Below are 22245 nucleotides of genomic sequence, written 5' to 3' on the forward strand. Positions count from 1 at the left end.
CTTGTGGATTTAAATTATCTTTATAGGTCCGTTTGCGACTTTTAATCTCCTCCCCCAGAGTCTCGAGGTCCCTCTCCACGGCCTGCTGGAACAGACCGTAGACGGGAGCCCGAGATTCCAGGGGATAGAACCCCGGATTAGTACTTTTAACTCCCACCATATGTATACTGTGTTCATTAAGGGGTGTACTATCATTTTCCAATTGGACTAAATTAAGCAACGAAACTTGTTCTTTAAACGATTTCTCAGAAAAAATATTATCAACCCTTTCTTGTTCATCATTATTTGTGAAAACATGGTTATTATTATTATTGTTGGTATATACATATATGCAACAGATATAGACTTATTGTATTATACTGTGTTGGAGGAACTTACAGCTTCCGGACACTAGATGGCGATGTTATTATTGTTATGTGCTGAATACATGTAATGATATGCTATGGAGACTTGTCTGTATCTCAAATAGCTGCATATCTATGGTTAGTCCTTTCCAGTGTATTCCTTGTTGTATTTCTATATAGACATGCTGATGGATGTTACCTCATGTTCTGAGAAGTAAACTGAAGAGTAACCCATATAATCTACTCTGAAGCTTTCTTCTGCGACTGCACTCTGCAACAATTAGCAACACTTTCAGTCAGCATATTATTCTCCTCCGTATTATAGAAATGTCTCTTCACTGTTAAGAGTCTTACAAATCTGTTGACATCCAATAATGTAGAAAATTTATCAAAATCCTGAGCTGGAACAAAATTCAGTCCTCAGGACAAAACAGAAAACTCCTCCTGAGTGAAACTCTGTGACGATAGATTCAAAACATTAGAAGCATCATAGATCATTGATTGTGACGGTTCCACCTGTTGGACCGTGTCTGGTAATGAGATCTTTGACCTGTCTTTACATCCTGCTCGTCTATAGCGTTTTTTGACGTGTTCATATATTTATTAAACTTACGTTTTTTTCCCAAAAGGTGTAGAAGTACTAGTCTGCACATCAGATGTATTAGTGCAGGTAATATCATTGTATGTTGAATTAGATGCTTCCGATCCTATATCTGAGGAACTAAATGAGACTTTTCTACCGGTGTTATTCCAATTGCGTCTTTTTTTCAAAATGGACTTTGGTCCATTACCTTTATTCACACGGGGATATACATAACCGGTGGTGTAGTCCTCCGTGTCCCTCTTGAATTTTTTCTTTTTAACAATCATGAATTGTTTTTCGGCATTATCAGTTTTTTTCAAGATGTTGTCCCGGAACAAGTTATATTTAGAATCTTGCTCAATAGCTTTTAACTGAGACTCAATATTTCTTAATTCCACTTTCGTTTCATCCAATTTCACTTTTTCATATTCAACTATAAGCCCCATTAATCGTAATGAGTAGAGATGAGCAAACAGTGTTCTATCGAACTTATGTTCGATCGGATATCAGGCTGTTCGCCATGTTCGAATCGAATCGAACACCGCGTGGTAAAGTGCGCCATTATTCGATTCCCCTCCCACCTTCCCTGGCGCCTTTTTTGCTCCAATAACAGCGCAGGGTAGGTGGGACAGGAACTACGACACCGGTGACGTTGAAAAAAGTAGGCAAAACCCATTGGCTGCCGAAAACATGTGACCTCTGATTTAAAAGAACAGCGACGCCCAGCTTCGCGTCATTCTGAGCTTGCAATTCACCGGGGACGGAAGTTTCCGTCCAGTTAGCTAGGGCTTAGATTCTGGTAGGCAGGGACAGGCTAGGATAGGAAGGAGAAGACAACCACAACAGCTCTTGTAAGAGCTAAATTCCAGGGAGAAGCTTGTCAGTGTAACGTGGCACTGACGGGCTCAATCGCCGCAACCCAGCTTTCCCAGGATCCTGAATAGAATACACTGACAGTGTATTCCCGTATACCCTATATATACACCCCCGATCCACGTTCCAACGGTGTGCCCCCCCACCTTCACCCCAGAAATACACTGGAAGTCCCCTAGCAATAGAATTGGGGCTATATACACCCACAATTGTTGCTACTGGTATATAGTGCCATTTTCTGCCTGGAAATTCAAAGAATATATTGGGGTTACGTGCACCCACAATTGTTGCTACTGGTATATAGTGCCATTTTCTGACTGAGAATTCAAAGAATATATTGGGGTTACATGCACCCATAATTTTTGCTACTGGTATATAGTGCCATTTTCTGACTGGGAATTCAAAGAATATATTGGGTGTAAGAAAGTGACAGGAAAAGTCCTGGAAGGACGCTATATCTCCCCCAGAGTCCTCTCATATGTGTGGTGAGTGAGGGCTTCATATAGCTGTAGCAAGGCATCTGTCAGTATTAACCTCTTCTCATCCTACTGCAGGAAGGAGCTTGCGTGTACAGGTGGGAACAGTTAGGCCTAATCACAGGCCTATAAAGCCTCTCCAGACTTCTGTCCTGGGCAGTTCCTGGGGGAGAGTGGTGGAGCCAGGTCCTGTCCATCCTAACTGAAAACTGGTGAGACCAGTGGGTGCTCCACAGCTTGTATTTTTGTTGCTTTGTTTTGTCCGTGTGGTTGAAGCAAGCCACACGTATAGACAGATTGCTTCTGTGTAGTTAGTCGCCTAGCCGGGCAGGTATTTGTGTTTATGCTTTTGCCTGAAGTAAAGGCCTGTTTATTTTTGTTTGCCAACACCTTTAAACCTTTTTGCAAAATAAACACACAGGGCTAAAACCCTGTTCAAACTGATTTTGGTGTCTGTCTCTGACTGTCTGGGTCTGCTGCTGCTACTGCTGAGCCTACTTCCCCCCACATTTGGTGCTTCGGATGCGGGCAAGCCCAGTTTAAAACAGCTCTTAAAGAGACAGATACCTTCTTTTTTTTTTTTCCTCACTCTATCACCTGATGTCCTGGGTGAAGGCGGTGGGAGAACAAAGCACAAACACGGCCGCAATGGAAGACCTGGTTAAGCTGCTTGGACAGGCCCAGATGTCTGCTGAAAGGCGACAACAGCGTGCAATGGAGGCCTCTGAAAAATGGCAGCAAGAGATGAATGTGATGTTCATGAAGCAGTTGGCTGCGTTAAGTGAGACCTTGGCTGCTCAAAAACTGGAGAGAGAGTCGGAGGCTGAGACCCAAGAGGTGAGACCCACTGCTCGAGCTGCTGTACAGAGTTCGTTACAAAAGATGACATCCACAGGCGACGTGGAAGCGTATTTACATGTCTTTGAGCGGGTTGCAGAACGAGAAAAGCTGCCAAGAGACCAGTGGGCAGATGTCGTGGCGCCTTTTTTAACCGGGGAGCCACAAAAGGCGTATTATGATCTGTGTGAGACAGAAGCCAGGGACTATACCAAGCTGAGGGGAGAAATCCTAGCCCGACTTGGAGTAAACATGCATGTACGAGCCGGAAGGGTACATCAATGGACTTTTTCTGAAAGCCTCCCGCCCAGGTCTCAAATGCATGATCTGGTCTACCTGGTGAAGAAGTGGCTTCAGCCAGAAGAAGCCTCCCCTGCCAAGATGGTGGAACGGGTAGTGCTGGACAAGTACACCCGCTCCCTTCCTCCTACAATCCAACGCTGGGTTGGCCAAGCAGGGCCCATGACGGCAGAGGAGCTGGTTTGCCTGGTGGAGAGATATCGGGCCACTGAGGAACTCCTCCAGACACCCTCCCGACCAACCTCCCCGAAATCTGGCAAGATAATACCCACCAGTAGGGGTGTGAGGAGGATTGGACTGGAAGGTTGTATACCCGGGGAGCAGGCAGCCGGAACCGTGTTCCCTAGATTCAAAAGGCAAAATGGCGACCAATCCCATTTACGGTGCTGGCGGTGCCATGAGATGGGACATGTAGCGGCACGTTGCCCTCTGACCAGTGAGCCAATGGACTGTAGCAGTGCCCGGCGAGTCTCGCTGTTTTCTCAACCTGCCTGTCTAGCCGAACTGCCGACTGATGAGGATCCCCAAATGTGTGTGGTAACTGTGGGAGGACAGTCTGTGTCTGCTCTCATGGACTCTGGTAGTGTGGTGACCCTGGTACGTGCAACTCTGGTGGACCCTGCCCAATACAATGGGCGTACGGTCGGGGTCTTGTGCATCCATGGTGACATCAGAAAGTACCCAATAGCCGAGGTCCCCATCGAGACTACCTGTGGGGTAGTCCATCACCAGGTTGGTGTAGTTCAGAGTCTGTTCCACAGTGTCATTCTTGGAAGAGATTTTCCTGGGTTCTGGAGCCTGTGGAAAAGCCAAGATAAAGAGCAGGAGGGGTGTGAAAGGTTGCCGAAAATTGATCCTGAACCTTTCGACCCGGACTGTGGTGGGCCAGCAATAGCCGCTGTCCCAGAAGAAACTAGCTCGCCTCTTACCGTGTTAGCTGGTGACACTGAAGGTCAGCAGGAGGTGTCTGACCTACCAGAACTTGAGGTGTCCCATGACAATTTTGGTACTGCCCAACTCAGGGACCCACACTTGTCTCGGGCACGAGAAAATGTAAAAGTGATCAATGGTAAGTCCCAATATCCGGGGGCTGATCAAGAATTTCCTTATTTTGCTATGAACCAGGATTTACTGTATAGAGTAAGCAAAATAAGAAATAATGTTATTGAGCAATTGTTGGTACCCCAACCCTTCCAAAAAGTGGTTCTCGACTTAGCCCATAAGCATGCACTGGGAGGACATTTGGGGTATGAGAAAACTAAAGAACGTATATTACAACGTTTCTATTGGCCGGGGGTGGACAGACATGTACGAGATTACTGTAGCTCCTGCCTAGTGTGCCAATTGACTGCACCAGTCTCACACTTCAGGAGTCCATTAGTACCCCTCCCAATTATAGAGGTGCCCTTTGAGCGTATAGCTATGGATTTGGTGGGACCACTGGTGAAATCGGCTAGGGGACATCAGTACATATTGGTCGTAGTAGATTATGCTACCTGTTACCCTGAGGCCGTGCCCCTCAGACATACCTCAGCCAAGCTAATCGCAAAGGAGTTGTTTTATATGTTTTCCCGAACCGGTATCCCTAAAGAGATCCTGACTGATCAAGGTACCCCCTTTATGTCCAAAGTTACAAAGGAAATGTGTAAGCTCCTGGGTATTAAGCACTTGAGAACCTCTGTCTACCACCCCCAGACCGATGGCCTAGTTGAGAGGTTTAATAAGACCCTTAAAGGAATGTTGAAAAGGGTGGTTAGCAAGGATGGTAAGGACTGGGATTGTTTGCTGCCATATTTAATGTTTGCCATCCGAGAGGTACCCCAGTCCTCCACCGGATTCTCTCCCTTCGAGCTAGTGTATGGAAGACATCCAAGGGGTCTATTGGATATTGCTAGGGAAACTTGGGAACAGGAACCCACTCCCTACCGTAGCGTTATAGAACACATAACCCAAATGCAAGACCGAATTACCGCAGTAATGCCCATCGTAAAGGAGCACATGGAGCATGCTCAGTTGGCACAAAGCAGTGTTTATAACAGAAAGGCTCAGCTCAGATCCTTTAACCCAGGTGACCGGGTATTAGTGCTCGTGCCCACCGTAGAGAGTAAATTCCTAGCCAAATGGCAAGGTCCATATGAGATAATTGAAAAAGTGGGAAATGTAAACTACAAGGTCTTCCAACCAGGCAGGAGGAAACCTGAACAGATCTACCATGTGAATCTGTTAAAACCCTGGAAAGAGAGGGAATCCATGTCGGCTCTAAGTACCCCTAGAGAGGTGGCCACTAAAGGCAGAGGTGCAATTGGTAATCATTGTCCTGATGTACAGATAGCGGTGACTCTGTCTAAGGTACAGGCACAAGAGACAAAGGAACTAGTACAGAGAAACACTGATGTATTTTCAGAGATACCCAGGCGTACTAATCTAATAGAGCATGATATTGTTACCGAGCCGCAGGTACGAATCAGTCTGAAGCCCTACCGTGTACCTGAAGCTCGTAGACGGGCCATAACAAAAGAGGTTAACAATATGTTAGCTCTTGGGGTCACTGAAGAATCAAAAAGTGCGTGGTCAAATCCTATTGTCCTGATTCCCAAACCCGATGGTACAATCAGATTTTGTAACGATTTCCGTAAATTAAATGAAAATTCAAAGTTTGATGCCCAGAGTAGACGAGCTGATCGAGAGGTTAGGGACTTCCAGGTACTTCTCGACTCTCGATTTAACAAAAGGGTATTGGCAGGTGCCGCTTACGGAAAGTGCTAAAGAGAAAACTGCATTTGCCACCTCAGATGGGCTCTTCCAGTATGCAACCATGCCTTTCGGTTTACATGGTGCTCCCGCCACCTTTCAGCGGTTGATGGACAAAATCCTCAAGCCACATCGCAGGTATGCTTCAGCCTACCTTGACGATATTGTCATTTTCAGCCCTGATTGGGGGAGCCACTTGCCGAAGGTCCAAGCAGTACTAGATTCGCTTCGGGCAGCCGGATTAACTGCTAACCCCAAAAAGTGCACTTTGGGCCTTGAGGAAGCCCGGTATTTGGGGTACACAATAGGAAGAGGAGTAATCAAACCCCAGGTGAATAAAATAGAGGCTATCCAGAATTGGCCCCGTCCCGTAAGTAAAAAGCAGGTGAGGGCTTTCCTGGGAATTGTGGGGTACTATAGGAGGTTCATACCCAATTTTGCCTCCATTGCAGCTCCCCTGACTGACCTGACCAAGGGAGGGAGAACTGGCCTCATCAAATGGAGTGAAGGGGCTGAGGGGGCATTCCAAAAGTTGAAAGCGGTCCTTTGTATACAACCAGTCTTGGTCACTCCCAATTATGCCAAAGAGTTTGTGGTACAGACTGATGCCTCAGATGTAGGGTTAGGGGCCATCCTTTCACAGGTGATTGAAGGTGAGGAACATCCAGTCACATACCTGAGTCGAAAGCTCACTCCTGCAGAGAAAAATTACAGTATTGTAGAAAGGGAGTGTTTGGCCATCAAATGGGCTCTGGAGTCCCTACGATATTATTTGCTGGGCCGACAGTTTCGGTTGATTACGGACCACTCCCCTCTCACATGGATGTCTCGGGCTAAAGAAAGAAATGCCCGGGTTACGAGATGGTTCCTTACCTTACAAAATTTTAAATTTAAGGTCGAACACCGATCCGGGAAATTACAGGGGAATGCAGATACTTTGTCCAGGACACATTGTATGGTGGCGAAAGGTGTTCGCCCCTATAGGTTCGAACAAAGGGGGAGGGTATGTAAGAAAGTGACAGGAAAAGTCCTGGAAGGACGCTATATCTCCCCTAGAGTCCTCTCATATGTGTGGTGAGTGAGGGCTTCAATAGCTGTAGCAAGGCATCTGTCAGTATTAACCTCTTCTCATCCTACTGCAGGAAGGAGCTTGCGTGTACAGGTGGGAACAGTTAGGCCTAATCACAGGCCTATAAAGCCTCTCCAGACTTCTGTCCTGGGCAGTTCCTGGGGGAGAGTGGTGGAGCCAGGTCCTGTCCATCCTAACTGAAAACTGGTGAGACCAGTGGGTGCGCCACAGCTTGTATTTTTGTTGCTTTGTTTTGGCCGTGTGGTTGAAGCAAGCCACACGTATAGACAGAGTGCTTCTGTATAGTTAGTCGCCTAGCCGGGCAGGTATTTGTGTTTATGCTTTTGCCTGAAGTAAAGGCCTGTTTATTTTTGTTTGCCAACACCTTTAAACCTTTTTGCAAAATAAACACACAGGGCTAAAACCCTGTTCAAACTGATTTTGGTGTCTGTCTCTGACTGTCTGGGTCTGCTGCTGCTACCGCTGAGCCTACCTCCCCCACATGGGGTTACTTGCACCCACAATTTTTGCTACTGGTATATAGTGCCATTTTCTGACTGGGAATTCAAAGAATATATTGGGGTTACATATAACTTCAATTCCAGGGAGAAGCTTGTCAGTGTAACGTGGCACTGACGGGCTCAATCGCCGCAACCCAGCTTTCCCAGGATCCTGAATGGAATACACTGACAGTGTATTCTCGTATACCCTATATATACACCCCCGATCCACGTTCCAACGGTGTGCCCCCCCCCCCACCTTCACCCCAGAAATACACTGGAAGTCCCCTAGCAATAGAATTGGGGCTATATACACCCACAATTGTTGCTACTGGTATATAGTGCCATTTTCTGACTGGGAATTCAAAGAATATATTGGGGTTACTTGCACCCACAATTTTTGCTACTGGTATATAGTGCCATTTTCTGACTGGGAATTCAAAGAATATATTGGGCCTACATATACCCTCAATTCTTGCTACTGCCATATAGTGCCAGTTTCTGAGTGGAAATTCCCCAAATAATTTGGGGATTCATTCACCCTACATCTCAGGCTCTTGCCATATTCACCCAGGTTGTCAGTGCTGCACCAGCTCGTTCCCAGACAGCTCGGCCCAAAAAACACATTACCTATATAGAGGATTTTGACAATGAAGACATGTTCTAAATCTAATTTGTCTGCAACTTTGACTTTATTAACAGCTATAGAAGCTTTAGCCAGGTTGTGACGGTGTGTAACCCCAACAACACTAAGTGGGATACACATTAATAGACAGTCTATGTACGCTAAACGCATCACTTAAGTAATTTTTTGTTCCTCTCCCCTAATATAAGAAAGGAACAGACATTAGACCTGACTGTGGTTCGAGGCTTGTAAAAATCCAGTATTATTTGTTCTCCATGATGCGAAGTATGTGTTAGACTCTTGAAAAGCAACCCAACATGAAGTCAGCCATGTGTGCCAGTGTGTTACTTGGCATGCCTTTGCTGGCCCCAACTTTAAGGGTCACTCTCCATTTTCCACTCCCCTTCACACCATTTGTGGTGAAGCAATGGGATGCACTGAAGTACACCCTCTAGCCTCGTGTGGGACAGGGACATCAGATGCCACTCCAACCCCCTCGTCTTCCTCCGCCAGCCAACGGTGCGAAGATGAGAGGAGTGTGCTCTGAATGTTTTCTGCCTAGCAGAGGCTAGTTCTCACTTACGAAAATGGCCCCACTTTGACCTGTATATCAGGCACAATGGTGTAGGTTTCAAAGAAACATGGCACCAACAAGTTGAAAACGTGGGTCATGTGTGGACCTTGTTTGAGTCTGGCAAGCTCCAGGTTCCAGCCATTATCACAGGCGCAAAAATGCCAGGCCCCAGGTATAGCAGGGAAAAAAACATTGCCATCTCAGCCAGGATGGCATCCCTGACCTCGGAGGCACTGTGCTGTCTGTCCCCCAAGCTGATGAGCTTCAGCATGGCCTGCTGACATCTCCCCACGCCAGTGTTACAGCATTTGCCGCTAGTAGCTGGGGTGGAGGTTGCAGCATAGTAGGGTTTCAGTCTACTCCTGCCATGAATTTTGGCCTGGGAGAGGAGATAGGCCACCCTAGTTTGCAACCGGGGACCAGACTCCACCACATTCACCCTGCCTGTCATTAAAGATAAGCACTGCAGCATCCCTGGTGCTTGTCCATGTGTCATTGGTCAAGTGGACCTTGCAGCAAAGCGCAGAGCTCTGGGCCCGACTGATGTTATGGGACACATGCAGGCGCAAGGCAGGGACAGCACACCAAGAGAAGTAGTAACGGCTAGGCCCAGCATAGGGAGGTGCCCCAGCTGCCATCTGCTGACGGAAGGCCTGGGTATCCAGAAGCATAAACAAGCACCAACATCTCCAGGGCCAGCAGTTTATCGATGAGGCTGTTAAAGGCTTGGGCATGGGGGTGGGTTGTGTTGTACTTCTGCCTGCAATGAAAAGCTTGGGAGATGTGGAGTGGCTCGGAAGAGGCGCATGATGGTGCAGGCCAAAAGGGCGCATGAGGGTGAATTCCCCAATGTGTCAGAGACAGATGTGTAGGTGTCCTTGCATCATATACTTGCACCATACTTGGCTTTGGAATTTAATTTTGTGCCAAAAAGTGGTTAAGACAGCGATCCCTCAGCTAATCCCGTTACACTGTCTATTGACAACTCCAGCACTGAAGTTACCAATCTCTTGAAGTGGACCAACACTTCTGAGATCCAAAAGGAAGTAGGCAAGAGATGTGCAGTGCAGAAAAAAAGATGAGAAAATAAGTGCACAGAGCACATAGGGATCGGAGAGGACAGAGCTGGGGTCGGCCAGGTATTCCCACAACATGCGACTATACTTGTCCTTCCTGGTGACACTAGGCCCCTGAGTGGCAGTAATTTGTCCAGGGGGGCCATTAACGTGTCCCAGACCTAGGTATAAGTCTTCCAACAGGGTAGAGTTTTGCATGCCTTTGCTTCTACCCACTGTTTTTGCTGCTTAGCTTCCCTCCACATCTACACTGCTTTCGCCCCTAAACATCACCCCAGTTTATGCCTTTGCTTCTACCCAGGTTTTTTGTTGAATTAGCTTCCCTCCACATCTACACTGCTTTAGCCCCTAAACATCACCCCAGTTTATGCCTTTGCTTCTACCCAGGTTTTTTGTTGAATTAGCTTCCCTCCACATCTACACTGCTTTAGCCCCTAGACATCACCCCTGTCCATGTGGGGTCGGTGGCCTCGTCATCCACCAACTCCTCTTCCAATTGCGCACTGTCCCCTTACTGCAAACCGCACATGACCACAGCTTTCCCTGATGGCAACTGTCTCTCATCATCCTCAAACATCGGTGGTGGGTCCACAACCACAAAATTGGAAGGAAATGGCGGATGCTGCAGTATTTCTAACACCTGTTCCTGGTGCTCGGGCCTGGTCTGTGTTGTACCCTGCACCCTGCTTAACGCAGCTACCATATCCGGAGTTGTGATGAGCGCATGCTAATGTTTCGTGTCCACTGCAATGGATGGGATAGGATTTCACATAAGTCTGCCACCCATGGCCACTCATGGTTGAGGAACTGAGGGAGCTGACTTTGACGAATCCTAGGGTTTTGCAGTTGGAACTCCATCAAAGGTCTGTGCTGCTCACACACTCTGCTCAAGAGATGATATGTTTAGTTCCAGCAGTGTGGAGACGTCGCATAACAGCCGTTGTTCGGGCAGATACCGGCGTTGTAGGAGTGCATAGAGGCTAGCGATGGCAACTATAGACTTTCAAAACTATCCGCACAAGCGCCGCACTTTCACCAGTAGCTCAGGAACATTGGGGTACTTTTTTAAAAAGATTAGCAGCAATGAGATAAAACGTGGCCCAGGCATGGAACATGTTGCGGGGCTGCCAAGCTACAGAGCTGATCCCAGGTAACGGCCATTATCACACATGACAACATGCCTGGGCCCAGGTGCAGTGGCCAAAACCACATTGCCGTCTCATCGAGGATGGCATGACTCACTTTGTAGGCAGTGTGCTGTCTGTCCCCCAAGCTGATGAGCTTCAGCACGGCCTGCTGACGTCTCCCCACACCAGTGTTGCAGCGTTTCCAGCTCATAGCTGGGGTCTACTTAACGGCAGAGGAGGAGGGTGGTGTTATAGCCCTCCTCCCAGGAATGTTGTGTGGGGAGACAAGTCAGTCCACCACGGTAGTTTGCCCAGGGGGTGCCATTAACGTGTCCCATACCTAGGGAAAATTCTTGAAACGGGAGAGTTTTGCATCTTTGCCCTTGCTGCCTCTGGACATCCCTTTGCCTCTAGCCACCTTTTTTCCCTGCTTAGCTTGCCTCCACATCCACACTGCTTTTGTCCCTAGACATCACCCCAGCCCATGCCTCAGCTTGTATCCCCAGTTTTTGCTGCTTAGCTTCCCTCCACATCCACACTGCTTTTGCCCCTAGACATCACCCCAGCCCATGCCTCAGCTTGTATCCCCAGTTTTTGCTGCTTAGCTTGCCTCCACATCCACACTGCTTTTGCCCCTAGACATCACCCCAGTCCATGCCTCAGCTTGTACCCCCAGTTTTTTCTGCTTAGCTTGCCTCCACATCCACACTGCTTTTGCCCCTAGACATCACCCCTATCCATGCCTCTGCCTCTAGCCATAACTCTGCCACCCCTGGAAACCCATGGTGCAGAAACTGAGGGAGCTGACTTTGAGGAACCCTTGGGTTTTGTAGATGGAACTCCATCAAAGGTCTCTGCTGCTCACAGACCCTGCTCAACATACGGTATCTAGGGTTTGAGCATGTGGTGACCTCGCACAACAGTAGGTGCTTCAGGCAGATGTAATAATAATAAGAAATTTTATTTCTATAGCGCCAACATATTCCGCAGCGCTGTACAATTTGTAGGGTTCAAATACAGACAGAACGATACATTACAAAGAAAATCATTTCACACAATGGGACTGAGGGCCCTGCTCGCAAGAGCTTACAATCTATGAGGTAGAGGAGATGACACGAGGTAGCAGGGGCGGTATTGCTTATACAGAGGTCAGACACTTTTGTAATAGAGGTGACGGTCATTGCATAAACATAAGACTTTATGAGCCGTCGACAGTCGTGTCCTTTAACATGTGGATGGAGCTTGGACCTATACAGTTAGCATGAGATGACATCATATCATGTGGGGAAATGTGGGAGCGGAGACAGAGGAGGGTTAAGGGTTTACGTTAGACATTGTGATAGGCCTGTCTGAACAGATGCGTCTTTAGTTTGCGTTTGAAACTGTAGAAATTGGGAGTTAATCTGATTGTCCGGGGTAGAGCATTCCAGAGAAGTGGTGCAACTCGGGAGAAGTCTTGTATACGAGCGTGGGAGGTTCTGATAATAGAGGATGTAAGTGTTAGGTCATTGAGTGAGCGGAGAGCACGGGTTGGGCGATAGACAGATGAGGGAGGAAATATAGGGAGGTGCGGCATTATGGAGAGCCTTGTGGATGAGAGTGATAACTTTATATTTTATTCTATAATGAATAGGCAGCCAGTGTAGCGACTGGCACAGACCAGAGGCATCGCTGTAGCGTGTAGCCTGATAGATGAGCCTGGCCGCTGCATTCAGAATAGATTGTAGAGGGGAGAGTTTAGTGAGGGGAAGACCGATTAGTAAGGAGTTACAGTAGTCAAGGCGAGAATGAATCAGAGAGACAATAAGTGTCTTTAGTGTATCTCTGGTAAGGAAAGGGCGTATTCTGGAGATGTTTTTGAGGTGGAGGTGACATGAACGTGCGAGTGATTCAATATGAGGGGTGAAGGAAAGGTCTGCGTCAAACGTGACCCCGAGGCAGCGGGCCTGCTGCCTAGGAGTTATAGTAAGGCCTGAGACTGCAATGGATATATCAGGGACAGATCTATTAGATGGTGGAAACAGTAGTAGTTCAGTCTTGGAGAGATTTAGTTTCAGATAGAGCGAGGACATGATATTTGAGACAGCAGAGAGACAGTTGCTGGTGTTCTGTATGAGTGCAGGGGTGATGTCCCTAGCCTTGCTGGAGTGTATTGCGGCTAGCTCCAGGTACTGTAGACTTGGGAAAGTGGGTGTCCAAGTGCCGCGCTTTCACCCTTATCTCTGCTAATTTGGGGTATGTTTTTAAAAATCGTTGCACCACTACATTGAACACGTGGGCCAGGCATGGAACGTGTTGGAGGCTGGCAAGCTCCAGAGCCCTCCAACAAGACAAAAAAGCCTGGCCCCAGGGGCAGCAGGGATAAACAAATTGCCATCTCATCCAGGATGGCATCCCTGACCTCAGAGGCAGTGTGCTGCCCGTCACCCAAGCTGATGAGCTTCAGCACGGCCTGCTGACGTCTCCCCACGCCAGTGTTTTAGCTTTTGCCGCTAGTAGCTGGGGTGGAGGTAGGCGCAAATATGCCTGGCCCCAGGGGCAGCAGGGAAAAAAAAAAAGCCATCTCAGCCAGGATGGCATCCCTGACCTCGGAGGCACTGTGCTGTCTGTCCCCCAAGCTGATGAGCTTCAGCACGGCCTGCTGATGTCTCCCCACGCCAGTGTTTTAGCGTTTGCCACTAGTAGCTGGGGTGGAGGTTGCAGCGTCGTAGGGTTTCAGTCTACTCCTGCCATGAATTTTGGCCTGGGAGAGGAGATAGGGTACCTCAGTTTGCACCCCGGGACCAGACTCCACCACATTCACCCTGCCTGTCCTTAAAGATAAGCAGCATCCCTGACCACAGGCGCTTGTCCAAGTGTCGGTGGTCAAGTGGACCTTGCAGCAAAGCGCGGAACTAAGGGCCCACCTGATGTTGAGTGACACGTGCTGGTGCAAGGCGGGGACGCCACACCGGGAGAAGTTGTGACGGCTAGGGACGGCATAGCGAGGTGCCACAGTTGCCATCAGGTCCGGGAAGGCCGGAGTTTCAACAAGCCGGAACGCCAACATCTCCTGGGCCAGCAGTTTAGTGATGTTGGCGTTCAAGGCTTGCGCGGGTGGGTGGTTAGCGGTGTATTTCTGCCGGCGCTCCAATGTCTGAGAGATGGTGGGTTGTTGTAAAGAAGTGCCTGATGGTGCCTTTGATGGTGCAGGAGAAGGAGATAAGACAGGAACAGGGGAGGATGAGGGAGAAGTCAACAAAGTGGCGGAGGCAGATGAAGTGATGTCCTGGCTCGTCCTCTGGAGTGCATCGCCAGCACTGTGAGCAGAGGCAGTGGCATGAACGGCGGGCGATGTTTGTCCTGCCGTTGCTGCCTGCCACTGATTCCAGTGCTTGGATTCCAAATGACGGTGCATTGAAGTGGTGGACAGGTTGCTCTTCTCAGAGCCCCTACTCGATTTCGAGAGGCAAATTGTGTAGACGACACTATATCTGTCCTCGGCGCATTCCTTGAAAAAACTCCACACCTTCGAGAAACGTGCCCTCGAGGCGGGAGTTTTTCGGGGCTGGGTACAAACTGGAACATCTTGGGGGATTCTGGGTGTGGCCTGGCTTCGCCTAAGCTGCTGACCTCTGCCTCTAGCTACCCTTTTTGGTGCTGCACCTGCCTCAACATCCACACTACTTTCCCAGCTTGACATCCGCCCTGTCCAGGTGGGGTCAGTGTCCTCGTCGTCCACCACCTCCTCTTCCAACTCCTGTCTCATCTCCTCCTCCTGCACAATGCGCATGTCAACTGGCTGCCCTGATAGCAACTGCGTCTCATCGTCGTCGATGAGGGTGGGTTGCTGGTCATCCGCCTCCAAATCGACCGGAGCGGTAGACCCCCGAGTATAAAGATTGGAGGCCCAGGAGAGGTAAGGGAACATAAAAAACCCTGTTACTTACCTCTCCAGGCAGGCTTCGGGCCTACTTCTGTGACGTCCCTGACGTCACATGACCGGGGCCTGCGTCCCGGGTCATGTGATATCCCAGACATTATTAAAGATGGCCGACACCACCGAGGAGTGCAGCGGAGCCAGGGATAAGTAAGTAATAGTATTTTTTATGTTGGTATCCCTCTCGGGTCTCCGATTATTATACTCTGGGGTCTGAAAATACCCCAGAATATAATAATTGTTCATTGGTGTTCACAGTGGGGCATAATACTGTGTTAAGGGGCCACTATGGGGCATAATAGTGTGTGCAGGGGCCACTATGGAGCATAATACTGTGTGCAGGGGCCACTATGGGCCATAATACTGTGTGCAGGGGTCACTATGTGGGGCATAATAGAGCGCTATGGCTATGTGACTAATAAAAAAAATTTCACCTTGTCTGTGATGTGGTGCTCAGAGATCACTGTTGCCTCCTGACACAGCTGATCCACAGAGATCCACTCTCAGTTAAAATGTCCAAAAAAAAAAACCTTTTAGGCTAAAGCCCCACGTAGTGTCCCGCAGCCAAGAAGGGCTGCGGGAAAAACTTTTTCCAATAGTGCTTTTAACGGAAAGCCCACAAGTTTCCTCTGCGGACTTTCTGCTTACATTGTACCTATAGGGAAACCGCCGGTGTTTCCATAGGCATAATTGATGTGCTGCAATTTCCAAAACCGCAATGGTTTTGGAAATCGCAGCATGTCCGCAGCGCATATTTTTATAAAGTGACTGTAAAACACCACGGAAAAAAAAAAAAACGCATGTGGGGCCCTGGTCTTTAAAGTGTGCATATTGAAGATCATGGAACAAGTATAAAACAACAGCTTGTCTTGTTGACCGACCAATGTCTTTAGTGTGCCATATCAAAGCCTACTATAACCCGATTTATAGTCCGGATACTCAGGATATGCAATAAAAGACATAAATTGAAAGTCAGATCCTACAGATATTTATGGAATCATTAGAGGATAAATAGATCAGATGACTTGGGGCTAGGCTTCTGAAAGACTACATTTACAGTCACCAATTTGATCAAAAGATCAATAGAAATTCAGAGAAATTACATTGTATTTACTGACTAAATGTGTTTCCTTTGATGTTATAAGAGTTGTGATGTTTAGAAGTTTATGGTATAGTAAGCTCATGCTCTTAGATTGTAAGCTCTTGTGAGCAGGGCCCTCAGTCCCATTGTGGGAATTGATTATTTCTTTGTAATGTATCTTTCTGTCTGTACTTGAACCCTACTATATGTAAAGTGCTGTGGAACATGTTAGCGTTATATAAATACAATGTATTATAATCATTATTATTATGGTATTACAGCGAGCCATTTTAGGTCCACTTTCAGTACAAAGCTAAAGCTGGCCAAATATTGTGTGCAATAAGCAATTTTTACAATGACATGGGTAGTGTGTACTTTTTCAACTCAACAACTTGATAGAATTCGCTGTTTTGTAGATATATCAGAAGTAGCACTTTTTGCCCCATTTTCCCCTCTGTAGTCCTTTTCTATATTTGTCAGTTTTTTTTCAGAGTTAGTGGGTATAGACTAACTGCTATGATGTCTCCAATACACAGCCCACAGAGAAGAAAATGTCCTGCTTCCCTGTCCCTCACCCTTGGAGTAGCAGCAGCATGGAGGATATTGTACAGCAGTAGTGTGAGTTATAGCTGTAAGGGCGGGTTCAGATCTGCGCCCGGTCTCCGATTTAGCCAATCGGGTGAGTTTTCGTCTTCTGTGTCCAATTTTTTTTTAGATGGAAGAAAATGCACCCATTGTAGAGACCTAGCACATAGATGAGTGGTTCTCACAGGTCATCTCCCTTGAATTCCCTGTGACATTAAGTGCACATAAAGATTACTTTCTCTACACGGTGGTACGTTTATTGTGCTTTCAAACTGGCATTTTGTTGCAGTCCACTACAGCATTATAACAATATGGTGATCAGGTCTTATCTGGTACCTATACATTGGTTGTAGGATTCCTATACATTCATACAGCGGTTCAAAAGTGGACTTCTCACCTCTGTGCCAATTAGAAGATTCCTGCTCACACTGCGAGGACTTGGCCATCATACTTTCAACTCCCTAAGGTACACACTCTGTCTACTTCTTAAAGGGCCATGCACCAATTACCACACAGTCCTGGTGATTTAAGCTACCTTCCCATGTGGAAAAGTATATGAATTATGAGCTATCTAGTTCTTCTCACAAAGTGTTTCATTAGTGTATCTGTATTCCCTATGCTTGACCTCTACTTGTGTTAACAGACTTTGAGTATTTTCACCTGACCTCTGCCTGACTACTATTTTGAACCTGTGCCATCTGCCCTGACCTGTGACTGGATTTCCATTGTGCACAAATTCTACCTGACCTGACCTCAGCTTGAATCGACCTCTCTGACTCTGGACAGACACTACTCCAAGAGTTAGTGACCAGGTAGTTCCCGGATTCTCATACAAATGGTAATGGTGGATGAAGTGGACCACTTAGACATTTCCCTTAAGAGTAGGTCTATGTCAAAAACGTTCACTGACATAGTGAGTCCACAACAGCTACGTAACACATTGATACCTTTTGTATCTTTAAATAGAGGTGGGGGACTATTTAAAGTGAGCTCCTTTACATTTTTTATGACACAGTCTATATACAGTGCCTTGTGAAAGTATTCGGCCCCCTTGAACTTTTCAACCTTTTGCCACATTTCAGGCTTCAAACATAAAGATATATAATTTTATTTTTTGGGGGAAGAATCAACAACAAATGGGACACAATTGTGAAGTGGAACAAAATTTATTGGATATTTTAAACTTTTTTAACAAAAAACTGAAAAGTTAGGCGTGCAAAATTATTGGGCCCCTTTGCTTTCAGCGCAGCAAACTCACTCAGTTCAGTGAGGATCTCTGAATGATCCAATGTTGTCCTAAATGACTGATGATGATGAATAGAATCCACCTGTGTGTAACCAAGTCTCTGTATAAATGCACCTGCTCTGTGATAGGCTCAGGGTTCTGTTTAAAGCTCAGAGAGCATCATGAAGACCAAGGAACACACCAGCTAGGTCCGAGATACTGTTGTGGAGAAGTTTAAAGCTGGATTTGGATACAAAAAGAGTTCCCAAGCTTTAAACATCCCAAGGAGCACTGTGCAAGCAATCATATTGAAATGGAAGGAGTATCAGACCACTGCAAATCTACCAAGACCCGGCCTTCCTTCTAAACTTTCATCTCAAACAAGGAGAAGACTGATCACTGATGCAGCCAAGGGGCCCATGATGTTGTTGATTCTTCCCCAAAAATTTTAAATTTGATACCTTTATAAATAATTGATGAAGTATTAACATAAGATCTGATATAGCGATGATCAGATATTAAAGGGATTATGCACTTTCTAAATTGACCTAAGATAGTACTCCAGTGGGCTAATTCAACCCTGTATAAAACTTGTCCAAAGTGGATAGCATTTACAAAGAGCGCCTCTTTCTATGGACGACCTACCCTGTCCTGCATTACAAAGACAACCTACTGACTTTGCTGGTCATCCTAGAAGGAATCAGTACATTTTAGAGAGACCCTTCTAGCCATTAGGTATTTCCAAAGAACTAATTTAACTCCTTGCTGACATCCATTGTTGCGTACTATTACATCTGTACTGCGGATGTCGGCATCGTAGCCTCTGGGTCTCTGTCATATTCAACAGCAGAGACCCGAATGAATGGCGAGTAGGTACTCCAAATACTCAAGTTCCCATTCATGTATAGCTAAAACTTAACTTTTAATATATAAAGCTCATCTATCTAATATCAACAGCTTGTGAATTAAGATGATCGTGTATAAACCAGTGTGCCCCATATAAATAACAGTCTAAACATTTATAACATTCTAAATCAGGGCTCCAGATAATATTTATAAGTGACTATTAGCATTTAGTCATGGCCATAGGCAGCAATAGTCTGTAGCTGACTCACTATGGGAGAGTTTTCTAGTCATGTTTTGTGCAGGGAGGGGCAGTAGATAAGCTGTGATATCATCTATAATCAGTAGCAGATGCAATGATGTCACTGGTGTTATCTAAAGAGGTGTTATCTTCTATCATAATCCTGCCTGTTTTTGCGATTAGGTGATTGCTGAAAATAATACAGAATTGGCAAGTGGTTGTATATTATTAGGCTTAGTAGCCAGAGTGAAAAATGCAGACTGTAATATTTTTTTAAATATATAGAAAAGAAACATAGAAAATAAAAAATAAAATCGTAATTTTTTTTGTGAAAAAGAAAATATGTTTAACATTAAAACAATTAAAAATTAGGTTGTTTATTGGTGACATGAAATAAGTCCCCGGTCACTATTACCACATAGCACAATTATATATGTTATAGGTATTTTTTTTTTATTGTCTTACAGGGTATGACCACAGACAGTGTAAATTTTCTGCTGTGAATCCCATGGCAGATTATGCTGCAAATAGAGATGAGCGAGTAGTATTCGATCGAGTAGGTATTCGATCGAATACTACGGTATTCGAAACACTCGTACTCGATCGAATACTACTAGCTATTCGAATGGAAAAATTCGATACAGAACCAGCGTTGATTGGTCGATTGGTCGAATGCTATATAGTCGGCCAATCAACGCTGGTTCTTCTCCTACCTCTAGAAGTCTTCTCCGCGCAGTGTCCCCACAGCGTCTTCCGGCTCTGAATTCACTCAGCCAGGCATCGGGCCTAGGCAGAGCCGACTGTGCATGTCCGCGCTACAAGAAAATGGCCGCTTGGACTGTAAGCGGCCATTTTCTTGTAGTGCAGACATGCACAGTCGGCTCTGCCCAGGCCCGGTGCCTGGCTGAGTGAATTCAGAGCCGGAAAACGCCACGGGGACGCTGCACGGAGAAGACTTCTCGGAGAATCCAGCCCGACCCTCACTCATGGACTTGGTAAGTTCTATTTGATCGAATGTTGCCTACCCCTGAAATGAGCATTTTTCCCCCATAGCGTATAATAGGATTCGATATTCGATTCGAGTAGTTGAATATTGAGGGGCTGTTCGAAACGAATATCGAACCTCAAACATTTTACTGTTCGCTCATCTCTAGCTGCAAATCCACATGTATTAAATTACGATTTTTTTTCATGCACTTTTGTCACACATTACAACATATACATTGAAATTCATATTGAACGTCAGCAGAAGAATATTGACATCCTGAAGATTTATAATCCAAAATGTATTAATATTCAGTGTAGATTTGCTCTCATGGATGACAGTTTTGACTATTGTAATATGTTGTGAATTTTCCGAAAATCCGCAAGAGTACAAAAGTATACAAGAGAGTACTGTGCAGTGTAGGAAAGTAGTAACAAGAAGATACATCAAAGAAACAATAAGCAAATGATATTGCACAGTTCTGTAAGTGTGGGTTCACAATACCGTTGTCTAATGTCCGTTGCTCTCATCCATCATATTAAACAACTGATCCAGATGTAGCCCTCTCCATCTGATGCCCATCTGTATTCATCTCCATGTAATAAACATGTTGGAAAGATGTAACTAAAGGCTCACAGGTCCTGGGGCAACAGTGCAGTTTTATAGCATCATGTCCATTCTCCTTTCCTTCTCTATCTGGGCCCAGAGAACCTACTATTTCTTCTCCTTTTGGACAGTTGAAGGCCGTATATCATAAATCTGCTCACCCCAGCTCACTAGAGAGCAGGGGTAATAATTTTATGGCATACAAACTGACAGCCATCAAAGGAAATCAGGAAGGATCAAATAAATGTAACCAGCCTTAGGCTAAGGCCTCACGGGATGATACGCAACGCTAAAGTGCTGCGTGAAAAACCGCAGCGGGAACGCATCATGTTTCTTCCCGCAGCGTTTTGAACAGAAAGTTCACAGAGTTTTCCCCCGCGGACTTTCTGTTACCATTATATCTACGAGAAAGTTGCCGTCGTTTCCACAGATATATTTGACATGCTGCGATTTCCAAAATTGCGCCGGTTTTGGAAATCGCAGAATGTCCGTGCTGCGATTTGGAACGCAAAGTGGGAATGGGATTCGCATGAATCCCATCCCTTTTGCAGATACTGTAAAACGCTGCGATTTTTCCAGCGCCGTTTCCACCGTGGAAAATCACAACGTTTCAAGCCCGTGGGACCCCAGCCTTAGTGTTTTAAGAGTGACTTGTGGGCCCAGTCATAGCTTCGACTACTGGGACTGCGACTATTGTTACGCCAGAGGTTGTCACTAAGTACATTCCTGTATTATTGCTTTACAACATCCAAGGCACAGGGGTGTAGCTACAGGGGGTGCAGCGGTAGTATTTGTTACTAGCGCTGGACAGTAGCCCAAGGGAAAAACCACAACGGAAATGCATCATGGTTTTTCGCCCAGCGATTTTCACAGAAAGCCTGCAGAATTTTCCTCTGCCGACTTTCTGCTTTCATTATACCTATAGGGAAACCTTTGGCGTTTCCGTAGGTATAATGGACATGCTGTGATTTCCAAAAACACAATGGTTTTGGAAATTGCAGCATCTCCACTGTGGGTATTTTTCTGCAATGCGTAGATGGGATTCGCTATCCACTTTACAGGGACTGTATAAGGCTGCCTTCACACAATGTAAGGGCCCTTCACACGGAGGATACGCTGGCTGATTCTGAACGTGTAAACGTTCCGAATCAGCGGCATTTAAAACAGGTCCCATTGCTTTCTATGGGAGCCGTCATACGCGCGCTCCCCATAGAAATGAAAGGGCTGCTTTTCTCCATTCATTTCTATGGGGAGCGCGCGTATGCCGGCTCCCATAGAAAGCAATGGGATATGTTTTAAACACCGCTGATTTGGAACGTTTACATGTTCAGAATCAGCCAGCGTATCCTCCATGTGACGGGGCCCTAACGCTCCGGTCATTTTGTCCAGTTTACACGTGTAAAAATACACGTGTAGAATGTAGTTAGCCATTGAGTTCAATGGCTTACGCACGTGTTTTTGAGCGCGTATTTTTGAGCGCTCAAAAATACACGCTCAAAATTACGCGCGTAAGCCATTGAACTCAATGGCTAGCTACATTTTACACTTGTCTTTTTACACGTGCAAAATGGACAAAATGAGCGGAGCGTTACATCGTGTAAAGGCAGCCTAAAACTCCACCGCTT

The sequence above is a fragment of the Leptodactylus fuscus genome, chromosome 1 (assembly GCF_031893055.1).
Source record: "Leptodactylus fuscus isolate aLepFus1 chromosome 1, aLepFus1.hap2, whole genome shotgun sequence".
Classification (NCBI taxonomy): Eukaryota; Metazoa; Chordata; class Amphibia; order Anura; family Leptodactylidae; genus Leptodactylus; species Leptodactylus fuscus.